Source organism: Loxodonta africana, chromosome 2, assembly GCF_030014295.1.
Source record: "Loxodonta africana isolate mLoxAfr1 chromosome 2, mLoxAfr1.hap2, whole genome shotgun sequence".
Lineage (NCBI taxonomy): Eukaryota > Metazoa > Chordata > Mammalia > Proboscidea > Elephantidae > Loxodonta > Loxodonta africana.
The window spans coordinates 207,557,136-207,572,085 of record NC_087343.1 but is presented as its reverse complement, the minus strand read 5'-3'; the positions used below and the strand labels follow the sequence as shown (position 1 = coordinate 207,572,085).

At 38.6% G+C, this 14,950-nt stretch overlaps 1 pseudogene; it reads left to right on the top strand.

Annotated features, from left to right (window-relative positions):
• The first annotated feature begins 1,149 nt into the window (after nt 1-1,149).
• Nucleotides 1,150-2,822, top strand: LOC111748618 (olfactory receptor 2AJ1-like; annotated as a pseudogene).
• Nucleotides 2,823-14,950: the final 12,128 nt, after the last annotated feature.

Below are 14,950 nucleotides of genomic sequence, written 5' to 3'. Positions count from 1 at the left end.
AGCTCATGGGAGGTTCCACTGCCAGTACATATGAACCTATTAAATTTTATTGAGCTGTGGGAGAGATGAAACCAGTCAAATAGCTAGGACTAGTTACATGTGTAGATAAATGTAAACAAATGTACAAGGAATACCTTATTTGGTAAAAATACAGTATTTCATAATGAATAATCTAAACAAAAATAAAACACAGAAAAATATGTCATCTGTATCTTATCAGTGGCATGATTTCCACGTTTGTATCTTATATTATTTTACAAAGTGAAAATCAAAATTCATTTTATTCAAATTTATGAATATCAGAGTTAATAAAATAGCAATGAAATTTGTTTTTGTTTGTTTTGGGTGATTTTATCATTAATTCAAAGCCAGAAAACTGTATTGGCATTTTCATAAATTACAACATTTATTTATGAATATGTGAGTACATGTATGTATGTTTATATTTATCTATATTGAGGGATATGTCATACATACAGAAGGTACATAAATAATTACAAAGCGGATCTCAGTAATTACTATCCATGTTAACAAGTCCCTGAGTGATGAAAAGTTTTACACACCAGGCTGCTAATCAAAATGTTGGAGATTTGAGTCAATCCAGAGGCTTATTGGAAGAAAGCCCTGGCAATCTACTTCTGAAAAATCAGCCATTGAAAACCCAATGGGGAACAGTTTTACTCTGACACACGAGTCAGAACTGACTTGATGGCAAGTGGTTTTATCCAAGTTAAACAAATAATATTGCTAACACCTGTGATTCCTCATATATGCATACAGAATTATTAAATTATGATTCAATTTCTATAAGTTAAAACACCTGGCAAAAAAATATTGTTAAATGTAAATATTGAACTGAATAAAGGTTTCATTTTTATATTTGAAAAGTGAATGAAGCTTGTTTTGCTGCATTTCGGTATATGCTATTTTTAGAATGTCTTAGAAATAATAAATTTTATTTTCTCTAAGCATTATCTAAATGAAAAGCATATCAGAGAAAAAAATTGAGTTCTGTGATCCATTCATTTCATTCACTTATTCAACAAACATTATTGGGAACCAGTCTCCTCCAAGCCCTCTTTTAGGCACGTGGGTTACAGCGGTGAAGACTGAGACCTCCCATCATGAAGCGAAAATTCTGATGGAAAGGAAAGACAGCAATTGACATACCTCATAAGTTAATCATTTAATATGCTAGGAAATGAAATGTGATTTGTAAAATAAAAGTAAAACAAAGAATAGAGTAAGGAGGATCAGGGGAGTCAGGATGGGGTGGATGGGGGCATTGAGATTTTAAGTGTGCTGTTCAGGGATTGAACTCTGAAAAAGTGATATTTAAGCAAAGACTGGATCTAGTAAAGAATATATAAACATGATTTTCACAGTGCATAAAACTAACATCCCACTCAATATTCTGAGTGTCATTAGTTGATTCAAATAAACGGCTATCTTATGAAATATGTTCACTTTAAGAACTGGTTCACAGTTCACTAAATGTGTTTGTGAAATATACATAACCAACTCTCATTTTATTACATAGGAATGAGTAAATAAGTTGAGATTTACACTAGCCCCCCCCCCCACACACAAACTTTTCTATCCAGTTTTTAAGAGCTCTGGTAGTACAGTGGTTAAAGCACTTGGTTGCTAAGCAAAAGGGTGGTGGTTCAAACCCACTATTCACTTCATGGGAGAAAAATGTGGCTATCTGCTTCTGTAAAGGTTTACAGCTTTGGAAACCTATGAGGCAGTTCTACTCTGTTCTACAGGATCACCATGAGTTGGAATCCACTTGATGGCAGTGAGTTTGGTTTCAGGGATCCAGCTGGTATTTATTTATTTTCTTTTTAGATAAAAGAAAGGAATTTATGATAGGATTTGAGAATCAAACTTCCTGCAGTTACTTTATTCTCTTGGGACTCTTTTCTTCTTCCCAAACAAATCTGGTGTTCTTCTCCTTTATATGTACCATTTTTGTTATGACTGTAACAGAAAACACAGACATGATCCTCCTTACCCCCAGGGACTTACGACTCCATATTCCTATGTATTTCCTGCTCAGCCATCTCTCTTTCATGGACATCTTGCGTATTTCTAACATTGCTCCTAAAATGATTGTTGGCTTTCTGACAGGCAACAGAACAATTTCATTCACAGGTTGTGGTTTCCAGATATTTCTCTCCCTCACTGTCCTGGGTGGTGAGTGCCTCCTCCTAGCAGTAATGTCCTTTGATCACTATGTAGCTATCTGTCACCCACTGCACTACCCCATTCTCATGAATGAGCATGTCAGCATTCTCATGGCTGATGGGTCCTGGCTTATGGGGACAATCAACTCCACAGTTCACACAGCTTACATCCTCCACTTTCCCATCTGTGGCTCGAGGGCTATTGATCACTTTTTTGTGAAATCTCAGCCATGTTGAAGTTGTCATGTGTAGATACATCGCACTATGAAGGAGGTGTTTGTGTAAGTGGTGTCATCTTCCTGGTAATCCCTTTTTCTATGATCTTTGCTTCTTATGTCCAAGTTCTCCTTGCCGTCCTCCAAATGAAATCATCAAAAGCACAGAAAAAGTCATTTTCTACCTGTTTCTTCCACATGATTGTGGTCATGATATACCATGGGCCATTTATTTTCAGATATAGGAGACCGAGGTCCTACCACACTCCAGGCCAGGATAAGTTCTTGGCAATATTCTAAACCATCCTCACACCTACACTGAACCCTATCATCTACAGCTTTACAAATAAAGATGTTCTGGCAGCAATGAAAACTATGATTGAAAGTAACTTTCTGTCTAAATGATGAATTTAAAAAACATTTGGACTATATGTTCTCTCTATTCTCATACTCAAATCTGTAGGAGATCCATTTTTGGTTTCCTATGAGAAGAAAAACAGAATTTTACTGATAATTTTTGTGTGTGGAAAAAAAGTGTATATTTCCAAAATCCCAATTAATAAAATTATCACATTTGTTAATTTGTTAATACATACCTATAACAATGCATTTTTCCCTCTGTGGTACTGATTATAATCAGCCAAAGCATTAGTAGAAACTAAAAGGTAATCTAAGGTGACCAAATTTCACCAATTTGAAAGTATAAAAATTTGTAAGAATTATATTTTAAGTTACATGTACAAATGCACATTATTTAAGAAACATGCATTCATATAATGTCTGTATATTTATGAAACTAAGTAAATTGCATTCCAAACCTTATACTCAACCAGTTCCAAACATCCATAAACTTCATTTTGAATCTCCCTTAATGATCACCTAGTCTGTTTTGTCACCCTCATTTATATAATATATACATACATATTTTACTGAATATATGCATATATAAGCATATATACTGAATAAATGCACAAATATATATATACTCTAATTGTGTTAAACTGAGTTACTCATCCTTTGTTAGTGTCAAGAAGTGTCCCTCTTGAGGGACTGAGCAGCAGGGGGAGGGAGAGACTGTTTGGAAGCAGCGAAGAGTTGCCAGACCTGACCTGGTCAAAACTGGCACCCTGAAGGCCCAATGGGCTGATGAGCTGCAGTGAGGCAAGTAGAGGTGTTCAGGATGCATATACTACATCAGGAAAGACAGAGAGCAAAGGGTCTGCTCAACCTTCCAGAACTGGCGAGAGGTGGCCCTCAATCGGCAAAAGACAAGTACATGCATCTATCGTACTGCAGGATCAAAAAACACCCCTTTGGGGAAAAACTCTTTCCAATTTACCTGACCTTGCCCCACTGTGCACCACAACCTGAGCTGGCTTCAGTGATAGCCACATTCCTGGGCCGGCCAAAGGTCTGGTTGCATGCTGTGAGCCATTCTCCAGGCCTTGGAGAGGGAACAAATTAATAAGCAGAGAAAAAATAATGTGCTGGCTCCCCTAAGCCAGGAACTCAAGGTAGGAACATCTCCTTTGCCTAGGCAGAGGCATATGGAGTCCACGGACTCTGAATGCCTTTTACTCCTGCAGGGCCCATTTCTACAGCATAGGCACTCATCAGTACAGTATAACAGGGTATATACCTGAAGTCTAACTTCACCTGCTTCAGATATATGGTGGAGAGGCAAGTCCATGACATTTGACACTGCTCTGCCTATTAAGCAGGGTCCTCACCTACCCACATCAGGGGCCTGAGGACTGGGGGTTCCACCCATGACACCTAGCCACCCACAACAGGGGTCCAAGGAAAAGTGGTACCTCCCAGTTCTTACAGCCAACAGCACTGGGTGCCCATAGTCCAGCTGCAAAACCCAGCCACCTATGTGCTCTAGGGAAATGGACATATTTTCTTCACAGACTCTCGGGGGCAGTTGTCAGCCCTCTGCATTGCTCAGCGCATGAACCCCTGCTGAACCCAGATACCTGTGCCTACACCATCAATCCTGCTCTTGTGCAGGTGAGAGCCTGTACCACACACATGGTGACCATCTACCTGGATACCTGAGCTGACTCCATACAAGAAAAATAAATGGACTCCTGGACTTACATACCTTGTAACAGCTCTAACTACCTGGTGATGGGATGTTAGAGCTTCAAAGGTGTCAATAATTAAAATAACTCACTCAAGCAACCTATTTGGGCAAATCAAAACAAAAGAAAACAAGAAGCTAGGACACAGTAAGCAAACATAAAATAAATAAATATAATAACTTATTGATGGTTTGAAGAAAACAGACAATATCGAATCACATAAACAGGCAGATCATGGTGGCTTCGGGAAGCTCCCAAACCAAAGATCCAAATTCTTCCAGATGAAGATCACTGCCTTGAATTACAGGAGATAGAATACAAAAGATTAATATAGAGAGCTCTTCATGGGCTCAAGAAATCAGGCAAAACACAGAGCAAGCCAAGAACCACAGAGCCAAAGCAATAGAAGAACTTCAGATTAGAGAAAAGCGTAATTACAAATTCAATAGGCTACAAGAATCCATAGACAGACAGCAGATACCCAGAACATTAACAATAAAATTTCAGTTAGACAACTCAATAGAAAGTCATAGGAGCAGAATTGAGGAAACGGAAGTCAGAATTAGTGAGACTGAAGATAAAACACTTGACACAAACGTATTTGAGGAAAAATCAGATAAAATAATGAAACAAAATGAAGAAACCCTAAGAATTATGTGGGACTCTATCAAGAGGAATAACCTATGAGTGATTGGAGTAACAGAACAGGGCGGGGGTGGAGATAACAGTATAGAAAGAATTGCTGAAGCTTTGTTGGCAGAAAACTAACTGATGAAGTTATCTATTCAAGATGCTTTTTGAACCGCACAAAAGGTACATCCCAAAAGAAAGTCACTGAGACACGTTATAATCAAACTTGCCAAAACCAAAAATAAAGAGATAATTTTAAGAATGGCTGAGGATAAAAGAAAGGTTACCTACAAATGAGAGTCAATAAGTCTAAGCTTGGATTACTCAGCAGAAACCATGTAGGCAAGAAGGCAATGGGATGACAAATATAAAGCTTTGAAGGAAAAAAAAATTGCCAGTCAAGAATTAGATATCCAGCAAAACTGTCTGTCAAATATGATGGAAAAATTATATTTCCAGACAAACAGAAGTTTAGGGAATTTGCAAAAACTAAACCAAAATTACAAGAAATACTAAAGGGATTCCTCCAGTTAGAAAATCAATAACGTCGTATAAAAACCCAAGGTGAGAACACAGGACAGAACAACCAGAATCAACCCAGATACAGAAATCACAAAAATAAATCAAAGCTAAAATGCTCAAAACAGGAAAACACAGAGGTTATTATGTAAAAAATGACAACATTAAAACAAAAAAGAAGGACTATAATCTTACATATGGATAAGAAGTCAAGACAATATAAAGATATAAAAGGGTGGTTTAAACTTGGAAAATAGGGATAAATATTAAGGTAACCACAAATGAAACTAACAACCCTATTCATCAAAAAGAGAAAAAAAGAAAAACATAAAGATGCAGCAAATACACAACAAACAACAATGAAAAACAGGAAAATATATAAAGAGGACTTCACACAGAAAATTCAGTGGAATAAAAAAACTGTCAACACCACACCAAAAAAAGACATCAAAATGACTGCACTAAAAATACCTATCAATAATTGTGCTGAATGTAGATGGGCTAAATGCTCCAATAAAGAGACAGAGAGTGGCAGAAGGGATTAAAAAACATGATCCGTCTATATGCTACCTACAAGAGATACAACTTAGAGCTAAAGACAGAAACAAACTAAAACTGAAAGGATTGAAAAAAATATATCAAGCAAACAACAATCAAAAAAGAGCAGGAGTGGCAATATTAATTTCTGAGAAAATAGACTTTAAAGTAAAATCCACCACAAAGGATAGGGAAGGGCACAATATAATTATTAAAGGGCCAATACACCAGGAGGACATAACCATAATAAATATTTACACACCCAATGACAGGGCTCCAAAATACATGAGACAAACTCTAACAGCATTGAAAAGAGAGATAGAGAGCTCCACAACAATAGTAGGAGATTTCCACACACAACTTTAAGTGAAGGACAGAACATCCAGAAAGAAGCTTAATAAAGACGTGGAAGATCTAAATGCCACAATCAACCAACTTAACCTCAGAGACATACACAGAACACTCCACCCAACAGCAGCCAAGTATACTTCCTTTTCCAATGCCCATGGAACATTCTCCAGAAGAGACCACGTATTAGGCCATAAGGCAAGCTTTAACAGAATCCAAAGCATCCAAATATTACAAAGCATCCTTTCTGACCATAAAAGTAGAAATCAATAACAGAAAAAGTAAAGAAAAAAATCAAACACTTGCTTAAAACAATACCTTGCTTAAAAACTATGGGGTTATAGAAGAAATTAAGGGCAGAACAAAGAAATCATAGAACCAAATGAGAATGAAAACAAATCCTATGAGAACCTTTGGGACAAAGGAAAACCAGTGCTCAGAAGTCAATTTATAGCAATAAATGCACACATCCAAAAAGAAGGGCCAAAATCAAAGAATTATCCCTACAACTCAAACGAATAGAAAGAGAGCAGCAAAAGAACCCCTCAGGCACCAGAAGAAAGGAAAAAAAAAATTAGAGCAGAATTAAATGAAATAGAGAACAGAAAAACAATCAAGAGAGTTAACAAGACCAAAAGCTGGTTGTTTGAAAAGATCAACAAAATCGATAAACCACTGGCCAGACTGACTGAAGAAAAGCAGGAGAGGAAGCAAATAACCCAAATAAGAAATGAGGTGGGAGATATCACAGCTGACTCAAATGAAATTGAAAGAATCATAACAGAATACTATGAAAAATTGTACTCTAACAAATTTGAAAACCTAGAGGAAATGGACAAATTTCTAGAAACACATTACCTACCTAAACTAACACAAACTGGAAAACAACTAAATAAACCTATAAGAAAGGAAGAGATTGAAAAGGCAATTACCACCACCCCAAACCCCCGCCAAAAAAAAAAAAAAAAAAGCCCTGACCCTGACGGCTTCACTGGAGAATTCTACCAAACTTTCGGAGAAGGGTTAACACTACTACTAAAGGTTATTTCAGTGCATAGAAAAGGATGGAATACTCCCAAACTCATCCTATGATGCCAGCATAACCCTGATACCAAAACCAGGTAAGGATACCACAAAAAAAGAAAATTACAGACCAATATCCCTCATGAACTTAGACACAAAAATTCTCAACAAAATTCTAGCCAATAAAAATTAACATATCAAAAAGAAAAATCCACGGTGACCAATTGGGATTTATACCAGGTGTGCAGGGATGGTTTAACATTAGAAAAACAATCAATGCAGTCCAACACATAAACAAAACAAAAGACAAAGGACCACATGATCTTATCAATTGATGCAGAAAAGTCATTTGACAAAGTCCAACACCCATTCATGATAAAAGCTCTCCACAAAATAGGAATAGAAGGGAAATTCCTCAACACAGAAAAGGGCATTTATACAAAGCCAACAGCCAACATCACACTAAATGGAGAGAGTCTAAAAGCATTCCCCTTGAGAACAGATGTAGACACGGATGCCCTTTATTACCACTCTTATTCGACATTGTGCTGGAAGTCCTAGCCACAGCAATTAGGCTAGGAAAAGAAATAAAGGGCGCACAAATTGTTTAGAAAGAAGTAAAAGTATCTCTATTTGTAGATGATATAATCTTATATGGAAACCCTGGTGGCGTAGTGGTTAAGTGCTACGGCTGCTAACCAAAGGGTCGGCAGTTCAAATCCGCCAGGCACTCGTTGGAAACTATGGGGCAGTTCTACTCTGTCCTATAGGGTCGCTATGAGTCGCAATCCACTTGTCGGCACCGGGTTTGGTTTTGGTTTATGATCTTATACACAGAAAACCCTAAAAAATCCACAAGAAAACTACTGGAACTAATAAAAGATTTCAGCAAAGTATCAGGATACAAGATAAACACAAAAATCAGTTGGATTCCTCCACACCAACGAAGGGACAGTCGAAGAGGAAATCACCAAATCCATACCATTTACAATAACCCCCAAGAAGATAAAATACTTAGGAATAAATCTAGCCAGATGTGAAAAAAACCTATACAAAGAAAACTAGGAGACACTACTGCAAGAAACCAAAAGAGACCTAAAACAAAAAACCAAACCCAGTGGCCTCGAGTCGATTCCGACTCATAGTGACCCTGTAGAACAGAGTAGAACTGCCCAAAGAGTTTCCAAGGAGCCCCTGGTGGATTCGAACTGCCGACCCTTTGGTTAGCAGCCATAGCGCTTAACCACTATGCCACCAGGGTTTCCTGAAAGAGACCTACACAAGTGGAAAAACATACCTTGATCATGGATAAGAAGACTCAACATTGTGAAAATGTCTATTCTACCCAAAGTGATCTATAGATACTATGCAATCCTGATTCAAATTCCAATGGCATTTTTATTGGGGGGGGGGGGATTTAAAGGAGAGAAATTATTTTCTCACAATTTAGAAGACTAGATGTTTCAATTCAAGGTGCTGGCTCTAGGGGAAGTCTCTGTGGGTTCTGCGTGAAATCCTTTCTTTTTTTTTCTGTAGTCCCTATGCTCCTGGGTTCCTTGGCAATCTTCATGTGGCATCTTTCTTCCCCCATATATGCTTGCTTGTCTCTGTCTATGCTGTTCCTAATAACTCAGAAGTGATTAGGTTTAGGGCACACCCTATGCTGATATGACCTCATTAACATAACAAAGAAAACCGTATTCCCACATGGCATTACAGGTATAAAGGTTAGGATTCCAGCACATATTTTGGGTGGGCCACAATTCAATCCATAATAATTGCTATTTTTAATTTTTTCTAGATGACAATGGAGCCCTGGTGGTGCAGTTGTCAAGAGCTCACCTGCAGACAAAAAAGGTCCACAGTTTGAATCCACCAGTCTCTCCTTGGAAACCCCACAGGGCAGTTCTGTTCTGTCCCACAAGGTGGCCATGAGTTGGAATCAACTCCACGGGAATTTTTTTTTTTAAGATGAGAATATTGAGCAATGTATACTTAATAAGCCAAATGTCAATGGAAAGTGTTTTATTATAGCAACTTCACTCTTGCTTTTTTTTTTTCTTTTTGACGTCTTCTGATTTATATGCCAAAAATAGAAAGGATTATTATTTGGTCATTTCAAACATTCATGTTGTCATCACTATTTTAAATTGTCCCATTGTTTGGGGACCCTAGAACAATATGAATAGGGTGAAAGGAACTCCTTTCTCCTGTCCAGAGGTGGGGTAGGAAAAGGAATTTTCACCATCACCACGGGTCTTTTCCCAGGTGGAGAGCATACTAACATTGTTATTGTGTTCTGTTGAGTTGATTTTGACTCATAGTGACCCTATACGACACAGTAGAACTATTTCATAGGGTTTCCCAGGCTGTAATCCTTACAGAAGCAGATTGCCAAGTTTTTTCTCCAGTGGAGCACCTGGTGGGTTCCAACCTCCCACTTTTTGGTTAGCAGCTGAGCACTTAACCATTGCGTTACCAGGGCTCCTTGTTGTTGCTGCTGCTAGATGCCATGAAGACAGTTCCCACTCATAATGACCATACATACAACAGAACGAAACACTGCCTGGTCCTGTGCCATCCTCACAATTATTGTTAATGTTTGAACACTTTGCTGCAGCCACTATATCAATTCTTCTCCTTGAGGGTCTTCCTCTTTTTTGCTGACCCTCTACTTTACCAAGCATGATGTCCTTCTCCAGGGACTGGTCCCTCCTAATAAAGTGTTCAAATTATGTGAGACAAAGGCTTGCCATCACTGCTTCTAATGAGCATTCTGGCTGTACTTCTTCCAAGGCAGATTTGTCCCTTCTTTTGGCAGCCCATGGTATATACAATATTCTTCACCAACATCATAATTCATTATATACTTTCTTTTGCTCTATTTCATTGTCGTTGATTTTGTATTTGCTGAGTCTTTATTTATTTTTTTGATGTGTAGGATTGTTAGTTTTCTTTGTGATTACCTTAATATTTACCTCTGTTTTTCAAGTTTAAACCAATCTTTTATTTCATTATATCACCTTGATTCTTCTCTATATGGAAGGTCTATGACTAGATTTTTTAGTCCCTCTTTTTTGGTTTAATGTTGTCATTTTTACATAATTACTTTTGTTTCCCTGTTTTGAGCATTTTAGCTTTGACTTATTTTGTGATTTCCCTTTCTGGGTTGATATCTGGTTGCTCTGTCCTGTGTACTAGTTTTGGGTTGTTATCTGAAGTAACTGACTTTCTAACCACAGGACTCACTTTAGTATTTCTCACAATTTTGGTTTAGTTTTTGCAAATTTCCTGAACTTCTGTTTGTCTGGAAATGTCCTAATTTTTCCATCATATTTGAGAGACAGTTTTGCTGGATATAGAATTCTTGGCTGGCAGTTTTTTTTTTCCCCCTCAAGGCTTTATGTATCTCTTCCCATTGCTTTCTTGCCTACATAGTTTCTCCTCAGTAATCCGAGCTTAGTCTTATTGACTCTCCTTTGTAGGTGACTTTTTGTTTATCCCTGACCCCTCTTAAAATTCTTTCTTTATCTTTGGTTTTGGCAAGTTTGATTATAAGATGTCTTGGTGACCTTCTTTTGGATGTACCTTATGTAGGGTTGATAGGCATGTTAGATAGATATCTTCTCATTGTTTGTGACAACAGGGAAGTTTTCTGTCAATAAATCTTCAACAATTCTCTCTGCGTTTTCTGTTATTCTCCCCTGTTCTGGTATTCCAGTCACTCATAGGTTACTCCTCTTGATGGAGTCCCCCATAATTCTTAGGGTTTCTTCATTTTTTTTAATTCTTTTATGTGATTTTTCCTCAAATATGTTGGTGCCAAGTGGTTTATCTTCAAGCTCACTAAATCTGACTTCCGTTGCCTCAATTTTACTCTTACGACTTTCTATTGAATTGTTTAATTCTGATATGTTATTGTTAATTCTCTGAATTTCTGTTTGATGTTTCTGTACAGATTAGTACAGCCTATTAAATTTGCCACCGTGCTCTTGTATAATCTGCTTAAGTTCCTCCAATGCTTTGACTGTGTGCTGCTTGGCTTATTCTGCATTTTGCCTGATCTCCTTCCTGATCGCTTGAAGAGTTCTGTATATTATTTTTTTGTATTCTACCTCTGGTAATTCCAGGAAGTTCTCTTCATCTGGAAGGTGTCTTGATTCTTTGTTTTGAGAGCTTGCTAAAGCCATAGTGGTCTGCGTTCTTATGTGACTTGATACTGATTGTTGTCTCTGAGCCATCAATAAGTTATTGTATTTAAGTTTGCCTACTGTGTCCTAGTTTCTTGTTTTGTTTTGTTTTGGTATGCCCAACTAGGCTGCTTGAGTGAACTAGTTTGATTATTGGCTCTTTTGATGCTCTAACTTCCTGTCACCAGGTGGTTAGAGCTATAACTAGGCTTGTGAGCCCAGAAGTCTGTTCACTTTTCCTATATGGGTTCAGCTCATGTGTCCAAATAGTCACCAAGTGTGTGGTGCAGGCTCTCACCTACAGCCGTAGACAAGCAGGGGTGATTGGTGTAGGCACAGGTATCTGGCTGTAGTAGGTGGTCATGTGCTAAGCAAGGCAGGGGGCTGAGAACTGGCCCTCAGTGTCTGTGAGGAAAGTGTGTCCCTGTTCCCTAGAATGCGTAGGTGGGTGGGTTTTGCAGCTGGACTGTGGGCACCCAGTGTTGTTGGCTGTAAGGACTGGGAGGCACCACTTATCCTTGGAACCCTGTTGTGGATGCCTAGGTGTCATGGGTGGTGGAGCCACCAGTCCTCAGGCTCCTGATGTGGATAAGTGAGGACCCTGCTTAATAGGCAGAGCAGTGTTAAATGTCATGAAATCGCCTCTCCACCATGTAGCTGAAACAATTGAAGATAGACTTCAGGTATATACCCTGTAGTACGGCGCTAATGAGGGGCTATGCTGTTGAAATGGGCCCACAGAGGTCTATGCAGTGGTGAAAGGCACTCAAAGTCTGTGAACCCCTTATGCCTATGCCTAGGCAAAGGAGCTGTTTCTGCCCTGAGTTCCTGGCTTAGGGGAACCAGCAGATTATTTTTTCCATGTTTGTTAATTTTTTCCCTCTCCAAAGCTGGGAGAATGGCTCAGGATGAATGCAAGGTCCTTTCTCTGGCCCACAGGAGGTAGTCAGCTCAGACCCAGTGCAGAGTGGGAAGGGAGCAAGGAAGTGGCTGAGAAGTTTTTCCTGGAGGGGTATTTTTGGATGTCAGTAGGCTAAATGCAGGTACATATTGTTTGCCAATTATGAGCTGCTTCTCGCTTTTTTCTGGAAGTTTGAGCAGTCTCCACTGTTTGGCCTCCCCTGAGGTGGAAAACAAGTCCTAAACACCTCTGCTTGCCTCATTGCACTTGCTGTAGCAGTGGAATAGGCCTGGTGGTGGCGATTCCCCCAGGTCAGGTCTGGCAACACCTTGCTTCTTCTGAACCATTTCTCCCTCCCTCTGGTGCTCAGTCCTATTCCTTAACTTTGCCTTTGATTTTCAGGGCCCCAAGGTGTCGTGTATAATTGATTCACTTGTTTTTTTTTTTTTTTTTAAGTCTTTGTTGTAAGAGGGACCACAGGAAGCATCTGACTACTTTGCTATCTTGGCACTATCTCTCTCCAAAGGCACTTTTTAATGAGATGGAGAAACAAATCACCAACTTCGTATGGAAAGGGAAGAGGCCCCAGATAAGTAAAGCATTACTGAAAAAGAAGAACAAAGTGGGAGGCCTCACACTACCTGATTTTAGAACCTACTATACTGCCACAGTAGTCAAAACAACCTAGTACTGGTACAACAACAGACACATAGACCAATGGAACAGAATTTAGAATCCAGACATAAATCCATCCACATATGAGCAGCTGATATTTGACAAAGGCCCAAAGTCTGTTAACTAGGGAAAAAACTGTCTCCTTAACAAACGGTGCGGTATAACTAGATATCTATCTCCAAAAAAATGAAACAAGGCCCATACCTCATACCATGCACAAAAACTAACACAAAATAGATCAAAGACCTAAATATAAAATCTAAAATGATAAAGATAATGGAAGAAAAAACAAGGACAACACTAGGAGCACTAATACATGGCATAAACAGTATAAAAAGCATTATTAATGATCCACAAACACCAGAAAAGAAACTAGATAACTGGGAGCACCTAAAAATCAAACACTTATGCTCATCGAAAGTCTTCACCAAAAGACTAAAAAGACAATGTACAGACTAGGAAAAAGATTTTCACTACGACAGATCTGATCAGCGTCTAGTGTCTAAAATCCACAAGATACTGCAAAACCTCAACAAACAAAATGACAAATAGCCCAATTAAAAAATGGGCATAGGACATGAACAAGCACTTCACCAAAGAAGACATTCAGGCAGCTAACAGATACATTAGGAAATGCTCGTGGTCATTAGGCATTAAAAAAAAAAAAAATTGCTGCCAAGTCAATTCCAACTCATAGTGACCCTGTAGGACAGAATAGAACTGCCCCATAGGGTTTCCAAGGAGCACCTGGTGGATTTGAACTGCCAACCTCTTGGTTAGCAGCCCCACTCATTACCACTCTGCCATCAGGGTTTCCCATTAGGCATTAGAGAAATGCAAATCAAAACTACAATGAGATACTATCTCACCCCAGCAAGGCCCACGTTAATCCAAAAAACACAAAATAATTAATGTTGGAGAGATTGTGGAGACTGGAACACTTATCCACAGCTGAGCAACACTTTGGAAATAGATTTGGAGCTTCCTTAAAAAGCTAGAAGTAGGACTACCATATGATCCAACAATCCAACTCTTTGGAATATATCCTGAAGAAATAAGAGCCACCACATGAATAAATACATGCACACCCATGTTCACTGCAGCACTGTTTATAATAGCAGAAAGATGGAAACACATAGGTAACAATCAACAGATGAATTGATAAACAAATTATGCTATATTCACACAATGGAATACTATGCAATGATAAAGAACAAAGATGAATCCATGAAACATCTCATAACATGGAGGCATCCGGAAGGCATCACGCTGAGTGAAATTAGTCACAAAAGAACAAATATTACATGAGACCACTATTATAAGAACTCAAGAAAAGGTTTAAACACAGAAGAAAACAGTCATTGATGGGTATGAGGGTGAGGAGAGAGGAAGAAGGGTATTCACTAACTATATAGTAAAACAAGAATTATTTTTGGTGAAGGTAAGGACAACACACAATACAGTGGAAGTCAGCAAAACTGGACCAAACCAAAAGCTAAGAAGTTTTCTGAATACAATCAAACACTTCCAGGTACAGAGTAGCAGGGGCGCGGTCTGGGGTCCATGGTTTTAGGGGACATCTTGGTCAATCAGCATAACACAGTTCATTAAGAAAATGTTCTGCATCCCAGTTTGG